At 46.5% G+C, this 15,837-nt stretch overlaps 1 long non-coding RNA gene across 2 annotated transcripts in view; it reads left to right on the forward strand.

Moving 5' to 3' along the window:
- LOC147573425 (uncharacterized) overlaps positions 1-15,837 on the forward strand; it is a 783,429-nt gene that overhangs the window by 379,657 nt on the left and 387,935 nt on the right. For both annotated transcript variants that reach the window (XR_015244758.1, XR_015244759.1), the window contains exon 5: positions 252-333. This is a non-coding gene — a long non-coding RNA (uncharacterized LOC147573425). The remainder of the gene's footprint in view (positions 1-251; positions 334-15,837) is intronic.

Raw genomic sequence — 15,837 nt, forward strand, 5'->3', positions numbered from 1 at the left:
AGAGTGGGATACCATGATAAGGTCAGACAAAAGATGGTAGATGGTTAAAAGAGCTGAGAATACCTAGGCTGTGGTCAGATGTTAGATTTTTAAGATTTCAAAGCCAGAAACTTTCTGGGTGGTGACCATAAGATCCAGGGTCTGGCAGCTGATGGGGAGGTAAAAATGGTCACTAACATTACACTAAATACAACCCTAAGTGCTTTAGATGGCTTTTCCCCTTTAATCTCATGGAAATTCTTATTTTACAGGGAAGAGACTGAGGCAGAGAGGGAAGAAACAGATTGATTAAGGAGCCACAAATGAGTCATCGTTCGAGGCTGGGACGTGAAGGTAGGGGGTCTTTTCCATTCTCAGCCGCTTTTCACAACACCATGATAGCAGTTGGCTGAGTCAGCTCTGCACGTTAATGTCCCTCAGGATGATGGCGGTGGTTGGGTGGAGAGGAAGAGGATGAAACAGGAATTGAATCTTCCACGAAACATTGGCCTATACCCACATGACAGCTGTAGTATCTCTCTGCCCTCATTGGATTCACCACCTTCCCATATGGGCCAAGTCAGCTAGCTCTGTGCCTCAAAGGCTGATAAGCTTCATCCTGGGCACATTTGTCACGTTTGTGGCCGATGCTCAGGTTCCTGATGCACTGGCTCCGTGGCTGGCTACTGGAAGCTGGTCTTGGCAGTGGATTCAAGTCCCAGCCATTAGTGGTGGAAACTGGAGAATTGGAGGGATCAACCTTGGAACGTCACTATTGTCCCAGGAGGGAGAGTCACCCACAAGAAAAGTGCTGTTAAGCAGGATTGTGCATTGATGGGGGAGAGTGAGTGGCCTCTGTGTTCCTCACCACATTCCTTCATCAGACCCCGATGTATAGTGTCCGTGGGGCCATGTTTTCAAGGGGGTGTTAGTGCCACAGGCACCTTTCAAATTATGTGGTTGCTTTCCTCAGAATAACCATCCTAGATGCACTCCCGGTCTGGATCCAGGCGAGTGTTCTTTGTGAATACTCTTGTTGTTCACTAAGTTTGTCCATTTATGCCTCTTGGTTGCTTTAAAAATCTTGTAATTTACATCCTTTTTCCTCTCTGTTTATCCCATCACAAAGAGGATAGCATGGCATGGTAGAAATGTCTGTATTTGCCTGTGTATTCAGCCCCTATTAATTGGATTCTTCAACAGACACAGAAACATGTGTTTGGGAGACAGGTTGGCTTAGATTTAATCCTCGTTGTGTGCTATCTGTGCAGGCAGGTGGCACATCAGATCATATTTTGGATGTCACAAATGAGTGGTTTTTAACCTGTAAATGATAGGGGCATTCTGTGACCATGGGGGAATGTATTATACTCTTGGATCCAATGCTCAGTTTGTTTTTCTGTACAATGGGGCTTTTGTATCAACTTGGCCCAGTGTTTATGAGAAATCAGTAAGAGAATATTGTTGAGAGTCCAGTGCAGTGCCTGGCGTATGGTTCATCCCAATCTGTTGATTCCTCCTCCTTCAAATCACATACTTATTTTAAGTGACAGAGAAATGCCATTTCCCTGGATATAAAAAAACAAAACAAAACAAAACAAAACCCGCATTCCCTACTGGCCACTGCTCTGCAACCAGTATGTCTGAATCATCCAGGCCTGTTCTGCGCTGACAGCTTCCATTTCAGGACTTCTGGACCTGGAATAAGGTCATCGGGTCTGGCGGGGCCCATTCTCGCTTTGGCTTTGTGGGAAGTCGCTGTTCTGCCTTAGCCTTGCTGGGTGTTTCAGCTTGGATATTCTGTCATCCGGCTTCACGTCCTGTCTCTTCTCACACACGTTGTGCCATTTGTTCAAACATAAGAAACGCTGTGATTCTGTGAAAAGAGCAAAGCATTTCGAGCTTTGCCACCTGGGCTTGGCTCCTGGCTTTCAACCTTTCTAAGTATCTATTAAGAGCAACTCCACACAGTGCTTATGAAGTCCGGTGACATAAGGCATGTGAAAATTCCATGAAAAATGTGAAAAGCTAGATGGAGATTCGTTACAGTTTTATTTATTATTATCCTTTAATTTATATACCAACACCTACCTTTTGAGGCTGGGCTGCAAGAATGTCACAGATGGTTTGTTAAAATAGCATTAATATGTCAGGCAATTAATAGAGAATGGGAGTACAATTTACTCCCCGTTTATGCATTAGTTATTTACCTTTAATGTTAAGCAGTATTTGTTGGTCTGGCCTGTTGGGCTATGGATAGGGAAGTTTTGAGAATCTATTTTCAGGGTTTTTTTTTCTTTTTTTTTTAGTAGCTTAAAAGGTCCATGCATCATCCTCAATGACTTTAATGGAGATTAAGTGAACGAAGTTCACAATATTGTCAATGGTAATTAAAAAAACAACTTCAGATCTGTCAGACTCATTGTGTTAGGAATGGTAAGAAAAGTCAGTGATGTGGCTTCGGAGCTGAACATGATAATCACCCCAGGTTCCCCTTCTGCTTTGTGTCTGTGCCACCCACAATGCTTATCCTGCACACTCTACCCTTACTGTATCCTCTTCTCCAGAATCTGTCATGGCTCCCTGTTGCCTGATGGGTCCTTCAGAGTCCTGCTTGTGCCATCTCTGACAATACTGTCCTGCTTTTTCCCATTTGTAATCTGTGTTCCGGTGTTTCCAAGATTTACTGTCACCTTGATTGTTAATTTTTAAGAGCACACCTGAGGGTGGAGAGGGGGCAGAGTGGTACCATTGTGATGTTCCGTGACCGTTGTCCTGGAACCTTAGTGCTAGCCCCACTTTCTGCCCCTCTTATGAACCTGCTTTTGGTCACTGCACGCGTCACCGTATCTATCCTGTAGTCTGTGAGCAAGCTGGAGCAGATTTGACCCCGTGTAATCACATAGCTCCTACCATGGTGTCCACACAGAACATACCTTCACAGAGTTCACCAAATGCATTGATATTGGGCTCTCCTGGGTCTTCAGAAGCCCTGGTGTTGAGTCAGGAAAATTCCCCAGTGTTGGTCACCTAGATTACCCTCCCCAGCATACATGAAGTAGGTCTAGAGCATGAGGGCAAAGGTGGGAAAGGCCTGTTTGGAATGGTGTGCCAGTGTTCCCCTGCTGTACCAAGTTACTACAAAGTGAGTGGCTCAAAACAACACATTTATTATCTTACAGTTCAGGAGGCAAGAAGGCCCACTGGGCTAAAATCAGGAGGGCTGCATTCATTTCGGGAAGCTCTAGTGGGTAGTCCTTTTCCCTGCTTTTTCCGGCTTCTAGAGACTGTCCACTTTCCTCAGCCCACGGTCCCCTTCCTCCAGCTTCAGAGTCAGCAACGTTGTACTCTCTGACCATCCTTCCGTCTTCCTCCACACCCACACTGGTGTCTGATCTACTGAGAAAAATAGAAGCTGTGGTCATTTCACAATCCTTGCCAAATCACTCAACGCACCAACTATCAGCCAGACACTCAAACGACACACATTTACAGATCATGCTACACACCCACTAGATCCTGAGACAACTGTCTCTCATCGCGGGGCAAGGGAGATAAGGTCCTAATGAAGCAGGTCACTGTGAGGAAGGCTTCAGAGAGGGGTGAGCACATTAGCTGACTCTTGAAGGAGACACAGGTCATATAAAGGTGCCCATGGGGCAAAGTAGGGAGAGCTTTTCTGGCAGAAGGCACAGCCTGTGCAAAGCATAGAGGTTTAGACCAGCATGGCATGTTCCAGAGTCAGCCAGTAGCTCTTTTTAAAAATTTTTTTTTCAACGTTTATTTATTTTTGGGACAGAGAGAGAGACAGAGCATGAACGGGGGAGGGGCAGAGAGAGAGGGAGATACAGAATTGGAAACAGGCTCCAGGCTCTGAGCCATCGGCCCAGAGCCTGACGCGGGGCTCGAACTCACGGACCGCGAGATTGTGACCTGGCTGAAGTCGGACGCTTAACCGACTGCGCCACCCAGGCGCCCCCAGTAGCTCTTTTTAAAAAAAAAAAATTTTTTTTTCATCTTGGAGCTCATGGAGGCCTACTGGGATCATGACTTCTAAAATGCCAATTTTGTCTCCAAGGCTGTGGCCCAAGGCCATTTTTTTTTTTTTTCTGATTGTAAGCAAGGTCTTCTAAAACAGAGGGAGCATGTAGCTCTTCTCAAAAATGAAAGTGTTTATGCCTGAGATAAAACTGAATTTTATGTAGGCAAGACATGTATTTCCATGTACAGGAAAAGCGACCCCTGGCAGCAAACTAAAGTCCAAGCAATCCAGGGAAAGGTAACTTGCTTCCATGGAACAGCAGCATGGTTTCTGCTAAATTTTGAAGCAACCTTCCCCCTGAGGCCATTAGATACCGAATCCATGTGATGTTGTATCTCTTAGGGATTTAACTTGTTTGAAAGTAAGTGAATAAGATTCAGGGGAAAAAAAAAGCAGCTGTTTGATGTGACTTGACTAGAGATGGTGGGGAGAATGGCTGATAGTGGGGAAATGATAAGGTGTTACAGGCAAATTGCGCCTCCTCAAAATTCATGTCAAAGTCGTAACTCCCAGTATCTCAGAATGTGACTGTATTTGAAGATAAGTCTTTGGAAGAGATAATGAAGTTAAAATAAGGTCATTAGGGGGGCACCTGGGTGACTGAGTCAGTTGAGCTTCTGACTCTTGATTTTGGCTCAGATCATGATCTTATGGTTCGTGAGTTTGAGCCCCGCACTGTCAGTGTGGAACCTACTTGGGATTCTCTCTCTCTTCCTCTCTCTCTCTCTCTCAGCCCCTTCCACACACATTCTCTCTCTCTGAAAATAAAATGAACTTAAAACAATAATAAATAAGGTCATTGGGATAGGCCCTAAATCCAACGTGACTCCTGTCCTTGTAAGAGGAGGGCAGGACACAGACGCCGGCACACAAGGAAGACCATGTGAGGATACAGGGAGAAGATGACCATCTACAAACTAAAAAAGGACACCAGTCCTTCTGGCACCTTGATCTCAGACTTTCAAGCCTCCAGAACTGTGAGAAAATACATTTCTATTGTTTAGGACACCAGTCTGTGGTGCTTTGTTATGGCAGCCCTAGAAAACTAATATAGTAGGTCATAAAAGAATATAAAAATCATTGGATGCCATACGTACTGGATGCTGTGATGTATCACTTAGATCTCCTTTCAAGTCCAATGGCCTTATTCCTCCAGTTGCTGCAAATGCTGTGGGCAAGACAGCCCTCAGCTATCAGCTTGTTTTAGGAATGTGCCTTGGATTGAGTTGCCTTGTCCGAGGACATGACCCTTTCCCCAGGGTAGTCTGCATCCAAGACTTGTTGACGTGTGTGTTTTAAGGCTTGGTCACTTTGCCCTACTTGGTTCACCTCTGAAAGGTCCTCTGGGTTCAGAACTTCTTTTGGGGTTGAATGAAGGGCTGAATTAGAGGCTTCTTTTCAGTCTTGCTCCCTTTCCATCCCTTCCCTTCCATATGGATTGATCCCAAGACTGCTTCTTAATACATTCCTGTATGCTAACCTTTGTCTCAGGGTCTTCTTCTTGAAGAATTCAACCTGTGACATCATAATAAAGAAATTGGACTTTCTCCTGAAAGCATTGGGACGTTATTGAGGCATTACATTTGGATTTGTAGTGTGGCTGGTTTGAAGGCTAAAGTAATGAGGGTCAAACGGATGCAGGTAGACCAGTTAGACAGATAGAAGCTTCTCCTGGAAGTGGGGAGGCTCAAAGCCATTCCAGTATATGGATTGCATTGTCCTGGCTTGACTGGCATTTATTTCTTGCTCAGAACTTTGAAGGAAGCTCAAGTCTGGTCTGTTTTCCAAGATGTGAGAGTCAATCAAGATGGGCTTAATGTTTTGGCATGTCCTCAGGGATGTAGAGATGAATCGGAGGATAAGATACGCACGTTCTCCTTACAAGCTGCAAGGGTCTCATGAGCTCAGTCTGACTGGACGTAAGCTCTCACACACCAGCGCTAGCTACCTGTGGCTCTTGCCTCACACCATGCCACGACCTGACCCCGAACAGTTGCTAATGCAGTTTCTTCTGACTGAACTAGATTGGCTCTTGCTCCGTGACCTTTATTTACTTTATTCATCACTAAAGTCTCTGTTCTGCATCTATTCTGAAAGGAACCTTTACGGATGACTCCCTTAGGCTGGGTTAGGTATCTTTTTACTGTATTTTTCTAATATTTCTTTTTATTCAACCACTAGATAGTCAACTCCAGGACAATAGAAACTATGTCTTCTTAGGGATTTGGAGCAAAAGAAGCCCTGCACTCTTCTTCCCAAAATTTGACCATTAAAAATGTATACGCAAGGTACTGATTGCTGAATGGGGATCCCTTTATCTACTTCAATAGCGGTTGTACAACACCCAGTAGTCATCAAACCTAGAGACTCTAGTAAACTATGTAGGTGCTTGTGGCTTAAACCTGGGGCCAAGTGGTATCTCCTACGTGCTACCCTGTGTTTAAACTTGAGGACCCGAAAAGTTGAACAAATCCCAAGAAAAAAAAGCATGACTCATAGACTCCAAACTCTCAACTTTGTGAACTAGAACTATATGCCTGCCTGCATCAACCATAAAAGTTAAGAGTGGGGTGAAGGAGAGAGAGAAGGAAAATGGTGAGTCTGTCCCCTGAGAGGGGTCCTGCCCTGCTGGGTTCACAACAGAGTGGTGGGAAGGAGAAGGAGAATGTATGGCACTAGAGCCTGGATGGCAAAGGGAAATGAAAGAAGGGTTGCCTGCCTTTGGGACAGTATCCCTGCCCACTAGGCACATGCAGCTTATTGAATCCAAGCTGGCCAATTGGATTAGACATTCTCCTTGCACAGGAAGGGAGGAGTGAGAAGGTAGGAGGACCAGAGTTCCCTCTAAGGCATTTCCCTACGTGAGGAAGGTGGATGGAAATGTAGCCTTTACGAGGTGAAGTGGAAACATGGGGGAAAGTATACATAAGACTTTCATCCAAGCATCTTGACCTTTGTGTCCCCAGAAACCAGTACGAGTGTGGCCCAAAGTAGATATCTGTTAATGCTTATGGACAGAATGGGAGAATGCCTAAGAAGTGACAGTCGCTGACAGATTTGTGGCTATGCATCTTTCCCCATTTCTCTAAGTCCCTAATTGATGTCCTTGGCCTGAGTGGTATTATAAATGTAGCTCACTCTTAACTTTGCAGGCTTGTCTCTGAGTTCCCCCTCAGAATCTCTTGCAACCTCATCTTTAGTCACATATGTCATGAAGATGTTTGTTACTTAAAATGAGTTCCTGCCATGTGGGCAATTGGAAATGGCCAGAAGTGGGAACTAGAAGCCTGACCCTGCTGCTATCACAGGCAGTTAGGAGCTCCTTGTCAGTGTGATGGAGGGAACTCTCTTTGGGGCCAAGAAGTTCTTGTTATCTGACAAGGATTGACACAGTAGAGAAGGTGAATATAGGGAATAGATGGAAATCAATGGTAGGTGGGTGCAGAGGCATAGCTGCCTATGTTCCATCCACTTATGGCAGAATGGAAACAGAATGAATCTCCTGAGTAAGGACTGGGAAGAGACTGACCAGAGATTATGGCCCCCTAAAAGCAGCTGAGGATTCAGGACCAAACTCTAGTCTCAGTTGAGACCTAGAAGTGCTGGACAGGGAAGTGGGGGCAGTGCCCCACATGCTCCTGACACGGGAGGAGTTGACCCATGCACACAGTGATTAGGAGGGGGCTGTTGGCAGGCAGTGTCCCTTCTTGGAATCCACATTATGTGGCCAGTTCACATGTTGGTTACTCTGAGCTGGTTACTTGGGTGTGAAGCATGTGCTGGTTCTACACCTTGGCGGAGCTAGACTAGCTCTTTACTATACTGTGGTAGGTGCTATCATGTGCTTCTGAAGTTCCCTTCAATGAGGGTTTACTTCCCAGGGTGCTGGAGGACTGTTGGCAGACAACCTTGACATCTGTCCCCTCTTTTGGTGCAGAAAGCCACCCACCTAAGATCGATCCCCCTCTGTCAGGTGGCCAATCTAATTAAATAGTTGATGTGGAAGTGTAAAGTATTTTAGCTCCACTAGAAACAATGCTGAAGGATCAATTCTAACTCTAGAGCTTTCTGCAAGGTTAGTCAAAACTACCATTGGGTTTGCAGTACGACTGAATGTCTCGCTCTGCTACTGACCTCGGTTCTCATCCCTTCCCCAGGTTTTGATCTGCAGGGCACTCCTAATAAATATCTGACATGCTCAACATCTCAACACTTTATTCCTGGGCAATTAGGCCTGTGACTCTTCCCTCTGTATTGTTCTCTCTGATCTGGTTTGGGAAGAGTCAGGAGTGAGTTTAGGTTGAGCACAAAAGGGCAGGTGTGGGAGTGGTAGGAGAAAAGGGCCCAGGTTTATACAACATTGGATCTAGAGACCCTCAACAGAATGTATTGAAGGCCTGGTTGATGGTGCCAGTGACATCTTATACTGGTAATGTTCACAAGAGATGCTCTTATGTGGAAAAGGGCGATGGTGGTTACCCAGAAGCAGATGGCTGATGTTATCTGGACAGAGAGAACTGGGGGACCCTGGGCTTGATCTCAGGAAACAATAAGATTGCCCATGAGTTAACAGATATTTTTAGAATGCTTCTTTGATGAAGTTTGGAAAGTTATACAACTGATTCTGAAAATTGAAAATGTAATTGTCATGGTTATACCCATTATGGAGCCTCAAATGTGCCAGTGTGGATTTGAGTCAAAGAGCCCCTGGAAAGGAGGGAGGCAGACCGGAGAAAATTCTATGAGTCCTACTTGAAGTCTCATTGCCTGGCTCTGTCTTGGCTAAATTCTTTTCCTCTGAGTTCATGAATCTGTGTAATGGAAAGAAAAATCCCTATTTCTCATATTTGTCATGGAAACTGAAAAAAAAAATCTCCCTTCTCCTGCCTCTATCCCACACAGCCTCTGGAAAGTTATATTCCTTATGTATTAATTTCTTTAAAAAATTTTTTTTTTCAACGTTTATTTATTTTTGGGACAGAGAGAGACAGAGCATGAACGGGCGAGGGGCAGAGAGAGAGGGAGACACAGAAACGGAAACAGGCTCCAGGCTCTGAGCCATCAGCCCAGAGCCTGACGCGGGGCTCGAACTCACGGACCGCGAGATCGTGACCTGGCTGAAGTCGGACGCTTAACCAACTGCGCCACCCAGGTGCCCCCTTATGTATTAATTTCTTATGAATAAGTAATTCTTTGAGCATGTCCTTTTTGCCACGTACTCTGCTGAGAAGTGGAAAAATAGAAAACAGAAAAACATGGGCCAACCCTTGAATAGCTCTCAGTTTCCTGTGGGGGGCAGACCCAGAAATGGTTTATGATTAGGTAACTGAAGAATGTGTGTGGAAGGCTTAGGCGCACAGCCACCCCTTCCCCATGAAGGTCCCAGTAAGGGGTGTGCATAGCATACATACAAGGGAAGCAAACAAAAGGCCCCAGATAACACAGTTATGTTCACTGGGCAGAGAAGACCTAGGAAGGCAGACTGAGCCCTTATTGAGTTCCCCCATTTCCTCACATACCAAGGATTCACATAAAAGCAAGTCTGGAAGTCTCCATTGTCCCAGGGTCTCCCATGCCCAAAGCCAAGTTCTCAGATTTCTCCCTCTCTGGACACAAGGTGCATAGAGAGAATTACAAACCAGTTATGGCTGCCAGAAGTTGAAGAAAGCAGAGCCTTGGGACAGGCGACTGAAATCCTGGGTAGGTCCCAGGTCACTAAGGACCACAGTGATATCTGTAGTTTCTTACTTGTCCTGAGAACGAGTGGTCTGAACTTGCACGTTCATCAAAATGACCAGGGGAGCTTTAAAAGAGGTGGCTCCATGGTCTAGTGTCTGGACAGTGGTTCTCAGTTGGGTAGGGGGCAGTAAGAAATGGTTGGCAGGGCCACAGGAGAGTCAGGGCTCTGGGCTTTTCAATCCTAGTGTGCAGACTCCGGAGAATGTTGGGTTTGGATGTCACACACTAGCCTGCCGAGTCCGTTGGAATCAGGTAGACTAAGGTTGCTGGTGATGGAGACTCCTTGAAGCCAAGTAGGAATACAGACTTTTCATGAGAGGCCAGCATCATTCCCAAGTCTTTACATTGCCTTGGCTCTGGGGGTACTAGGCCAAACGAGAAGAACATTCAAATTTTTAAACAGACCTAGTAATGAGGAATCACTTCCTCCAGAAATCACTGGTCCCATTCTGGGGTCATTGTGACTGTTAGAAAGTCGTTTCCCATCCCATGCCTTCCACTCATTGGTTCCTGTTCTATCCCTCAGCATTGGTGGAATGAGCCAGAATCTGTGATGCTTGAGGCCTATTTTAGCTGAAATTAGTAATCAATAAAATCTACGGTCAATAGGCACAAGGCAAAATAAATAGTCACATGAAGGTGACCAATCCTAATTTAATGAGAGTGATCCATCACTTCAAGCAAAGTGCCATTGGCCCCAGATATTGGAATCAGATCCTTCAACAGAGGGATGCGGTTGCCTGGGGAGGGGGAGAATGGGAATGAATGTGGGACTTCAGCTTAGTTCTTCTGCTGCCCCTGCACATGAAAATTGGGCCACTCAGCAGCGAAGCTGTCACTGAGCAACATTTATAGGTTATACTTGTGTGGAAAAATGATTGACATAAATATATTTAATGTCTAAAAACACAAGCACCGATTATTCCGTGAAGAAAGTATTAGGAAGCTCATTAAGAACTATGTTTTTGTGCCTCTATTGGCCTAAGCATCACAATTAGCATCCACACCCACCCAAAATGCAGATACAGTTGTAGAATGAATTTTGAAAATTGGGTCCCTCAAGCTTTCTGGTTCCCATGCCAACCGTGTATGTTTGGTGTCACTTGGATCTTGATTGCATGAAAAATACTTCTTGTTCTAGCACTTCCATCACTTCCTGAGACATGTGGCTGACACTTTGTACTTTATATGTGAAAAATAAGGCTGTATTGTTTCAGCCACTTTTGCGGGGCGTTTTGTCACTTACGGCAGAGAGCATCCGTGCCTTTCCAGGCAGTTCCTCCTGCCTTTTGTGGGACCTTCTTCTCGGCAGATCTTTGCTTTCTTGTTCAAGGTCTCAGCCTGAGAGCCCACTTAAACTCTTTGTCATCCCACCTCCTCCCAAGCCACGACACCTCCCCGTTTCCCCCAAACTTGTCAAGTTGACCTGCATGCTTGTATCCCTGACTTCCTAATACCTTGTCCTCTCTTCTTGTGGAATGGGACTCCCATCCCACCACTGGAACCTCTCTTGAAAGTCATTAGAAATGTCCAAGTTGCCAAGCCCCGTGAACCCATTTCAGCCCCCCTAACCTGGGGCCCTTCACTTTCCCTCTGTCCCCCAAGCTTTCTCCTCTGCGGTACTCATGAACGCTTCCGATGGTGCACCACACCTGAGCTCTGGCTGCCTTGCTCCTTCACTAACTTAAAAGTTCATTCCCTCTGAGCATCTTTGGTCCTCTTCTTCTCTTTCTCTGCGGCGTTTCCTTGGGTGATCACATCTCTGGGTTTCAAGGAAGACCTCCATGCGGCTGGTCCTGCCATCTCCATGGCGGGCCCTCACCTTTAGAACCAGGGGTCTCACAGTCCACCAAGCATCCTGACCTCCACGTCCAGATGCACCTCAACTACAGTATGTTTGAAACGAAACTCTTTGAATTCTCTCATGAGGCTACTTTTGCTAGGGCATGAAACGGCTTTCACCTGGTTTCTGGGGCCAGGTCTATGACATGTATCTCCGTTTTACTACCAAATCCCTTCACCATGCCAGAGCCGTGTTACTGGCCCCACCTGCCTCCGTGCAGAAATAGAGCTTCACGTGGGGTAGACAGAGCCTGTGGTGACTCCCATGGCCCCGAGGAGTTGGAGCTGCAGGCCACCGGGCAGGGAGAAGAGGTGGAGGGAGAGCTTGCAAACCAGCAAGCTCTGAACCTTGACTTCTTCACTGTATGTGTCCCCTCTCAGAGTGCAGAGTCTATGCAGACAAGGAAGTTTCCTTTGCTTCACTGCTTGTTCTGGGGCACCCGGAACAGTGCCTGATGAGGACACAATAAGCATTTGCAGAATCGGTGTATTGAATTGATAAAATATATTCCCAGCAGATTCAAATATAGAAGTGAATGCCCACAACTTGAACTTTTTGGATGGTTAATTTCTATTTAGTTGAAGGTTTTCTATTTGAGCCCTTTGATCCTGGAAAGTCACTGAAGTAAGTACCAGGAATGAAGGCGAGGCTCATGGCTTCTTCAACGAGGACGTTCCTGAACAGTCTCTGGCCAGATAATAATAGAAAACCCTCCAAATAATGCATGTTGAGTGTGAATACTAACTAGGCGGCCATCATCAGGAACTTTGTTTATAAATCTGAACTTTTTTTTTTTTTTTTTTTAATACAAAGAGAAGGTGAGAAAGCCTTGCAACCTGTAGAGACGCAGGACCAGAGACTTACCCAGCCACATGAGTCACTTGACATCCTGAAATCACTCCTGGCTTGTCTTCCCTTTCCAAAATTGCATCTGTGTCTGTTTTGGAGAAGACGGTTTTTGTGGGAAAAGTGTAAGTCCAGTGGTACATGAGGTACCTCGATGTTGCTCATCCTTGCTGGTGGGGAGCAGTGTTGAGAACACAGGCAGCAGGAAAGGCATTCAATAGCCATGAGCAAGGAGCTGCTGTCCATCTCAGATAGAAATGAGCCCCCTTGGGTTTGGGGCTCTTCGAGAGCTTTCGGGGAATGCTATCTTGTTCTTCCCACTCAGGCCCCAGAGTCTCCATGGAACCAGCCTCACTTGGTGCTTTCTAGTATTCTCTGAAGATTTTCCTTTACTTGTGAAAACACAGGGACTGGCTGAGGTTGCCTGGACCGCCCCCTGCCCCAGCCCCAGGCATGTTCTTAATAGAGGTTTCTAGGTCGCCGTAAGCCCATAGTGACAGGTGACTGCAGAGTAGTTCTGATCTCCCTTCTGATCCTTCTTCACAGGGCAGTTGGTAAAACCTTTAGGCAGTTATGGTTCTGGAGGAAAGCTCTTGTCCGGACTACTCACGTCCTCTTCGTTGTTCAAGCCTCTTTTCATCCCATGATTCTCCTCTTCCCTACGTTCATGTTGGAACATCACTTTTCTTATCTTGGCTAGATTTTCTGTTTGTGATTACACAAACAAAAGAAAAAAAAAACCCACCAACAACCAAAACAAACAGAACGTCTATCTTTACTGTGTCCAATAAACAATTTCAAGGCTATTAGTAGACACCTCAAAAGGCAGTGTTGTACCTACTTCCATGTCTATTTGCCTCACTGATGAATGGGAGTAACTGTCTTCCCACAGTCTTGCTGGCTTTGAATATTAGTATTTTTAATTAGTTTTTGCCAAATTAAAAGATAATCATTACTGGTTCTGTTCTGTTTCTTCTGTTGTCTGAAGGACTGAGCAACTTTTTATATGTTGATTGGTGGTTTGCTTTCCTGCCTTTGGGATTTGTCTTTAACCTCTTTGAATTGATGGCTTTTGTTTTCCTAGACGATTTCATAAGCCTAACTGGCCAACAGTCAGACTCGTGTTTGTGTATTTGTGCTGCGTGGCAACTGCATACTGTTCTCTTCTCATTCAGCATGTACAGAATTCATCCCGCACTGAGAGCTCACCAGGAGTGTGCAGATGGGGTACCGTCTATTATTTCATTCATGCATATGCATGTATTCATATACACATATATCTACATGTATATATTCAATTTAAAGTGTGTGTCAAACTTTAATGGGGAAGATTAGGAGCTATAGCTTTAGCATGAGTATTCTCAAATTGAGCCAGTATGAGAGCTATTTTTACAGTTGCTTTATAAACCTCTGAAAATTAGCCTCCGGATTCAGGATAACAAAATGCACTGGTCTTTAGTGGTAGCCCGTGGTGTCCTTCTAATTGTGTGCTGGAAACCTTCGGTATCTGTGCCCTCAGGCAGCCCACTCCCTGTCCGATGAAAGGGCAAGAACCAGGGCCACGCTGTTTAACTGATGTGCTCTTGCCTGTTTGTTCCAAATCCACAAGGCTGTATTTCTGTCACTTCCGGAAGCGGTGGGTTTTCTCAGCTAAAAACCGAACACGTGACAGGCGCTCTTTTCTTACACGGACGTTTGCGTCTATTTCTGGGCAGGGCCGGGGACCCTGAGGGAGCAGCCAGGGCTCCCAGCTACAGGCCTCCTGGAAGTGCTACCTGGGTTTCCTAGGAAGCCAGCGGAGCCAGCGGGCTTACGAGGTGTGTGACTGTGTGACGTGTGGCGGTAACACTGCTGTGCATCTCCTGCTGTGGAGGAGGCGGGACACTGGGGGTGCAGGGAAGCGCAAGTCCCTTTGACGGTAAAGATACCTTGCTCGCTAAGCCAAGTTTGTGAAGTGCTCACAGGGTTGGGGTTATACGCCATGGATCTCCTCCTTCCGGCCGACCCTCTCGCCCACCCACTTCCGTCCACTCTCACCCTTCTGCTTGCTCTCTTGCTCTTCCTCTTCCTTCCCTCACTTGTTCTTCTCTCTTGCTGCTCCCTCTTTTGTCTCAGGAAGCAGTGGTGCTGGCTGCCACAGACCAAGCTTACGTGCCTCTGGCCGATGTCTGGCCGCAGGGTCACACACGTCCGTCAGAAGCCCTGTCCCCATTATGGGTTTAGAATTTCTCTCTAGCCAGCACACTTGACTTTCACCGTCTGCTCTCTGTTCTACCTCTTTGGGCCTGTCCCTAACTTAATCCGCGGGCATGCCACCCCCCAAGCCCCTCCATCCTAGGATTCTGGCATCCGCCCGCTGGTGAGGGACTTTGTCTCAAGCTGTCCTTCTAGGCGAGACACCTGTCGGTCCTCTCTCTGGCTAGCAGAGCTCGATGTTGCTCTCTTGTGTTCTGTGCACACCAGCAGGTCCAGCTTATTCACTGGTCCAGATGCTCAAACTCTTGGCTTCTGTCCTATGGGACCCATGCCGGGTCGGCTGCTCCCTTAGCTTTCCCTACAAGACAAGGAGGTTAGTAACCGTGTACCTTTAGAAGGAGGAAGGTGATATCCAGTTGGGGAACATTGACTGAACATACCTTCCTGGGTGTTTACTACATGCCGGTGCTGGGCTAGGGGCTGGGGTGTCTCTCTGAACTGGTCAGACTGCGCCTGGAGTTGGGCTCGGCTCGAGGGCCTGAGCGGAGCGGCCGAGAGGGTGGCCACGTCATGGGAGACACTTGTAAGCAGAGGCAGGCAGCTGGTTCCCGTGGCTGTGTTCTAGATGACAGCGCAGGCCTGTTGAGCTGCACGTGCAGTCGGTGCTTGCTGGGCTGGGAAGCGAAAGAGCCATGTCATGAGATAAACGGTGGAAGGACTGGTATCACTCAGCCTGTGAGAAAGAAGGGCTGAGGGCATGTTTCGTAGTACTGGAAGCACTGTCCTATCGATGTGTTTCCTGTGATCCCAAGGGCATGAGCTGGGATAGGGGGGAGGGGCAGCAACGGGGATGTAGATTTCAGTTCCGTATCAGGAAGCTACAGTTATTTGATGGGGAGATGGACCGAGTCTTGGGATGATGAACTCCTTGAGACTAGACATGTCCAAGTGAAAGATACCACGTGACTTCCTGACAGTGATATGTGGCAGAGAATTCTTTTGCAGCCAGAGTGATGCAGTCATTACTAATTGGACACCTATTGTATGCAGGGACTGTATCAGGCTCTGTGAATGGAGAGACGGTGAAGCCCTTCTAGAGCCCAAGAAGCTCTAGCAGGTTCCTTAGTCTGGGCATCACTGTTAAATAGAAAAGATATCCATGATGCCTGTTGTGTAGCTGGGGAAACTGAGG

The sequence above is a fragment of the Puma concolor genome, chromosome E2, assembly GCF_028749965.1.
Source record: "Puma concolor isolate L17-30 chromosome E2, mPumCon1.1.hap2, whole genome shotgun sequence".
NCBI classification, from domain to species: domain Eukaryota; kingdom Metazoa; phylum Chordata; class Mammalia; order Carnivora; family Felidae; genus Puma; species Puma concolor.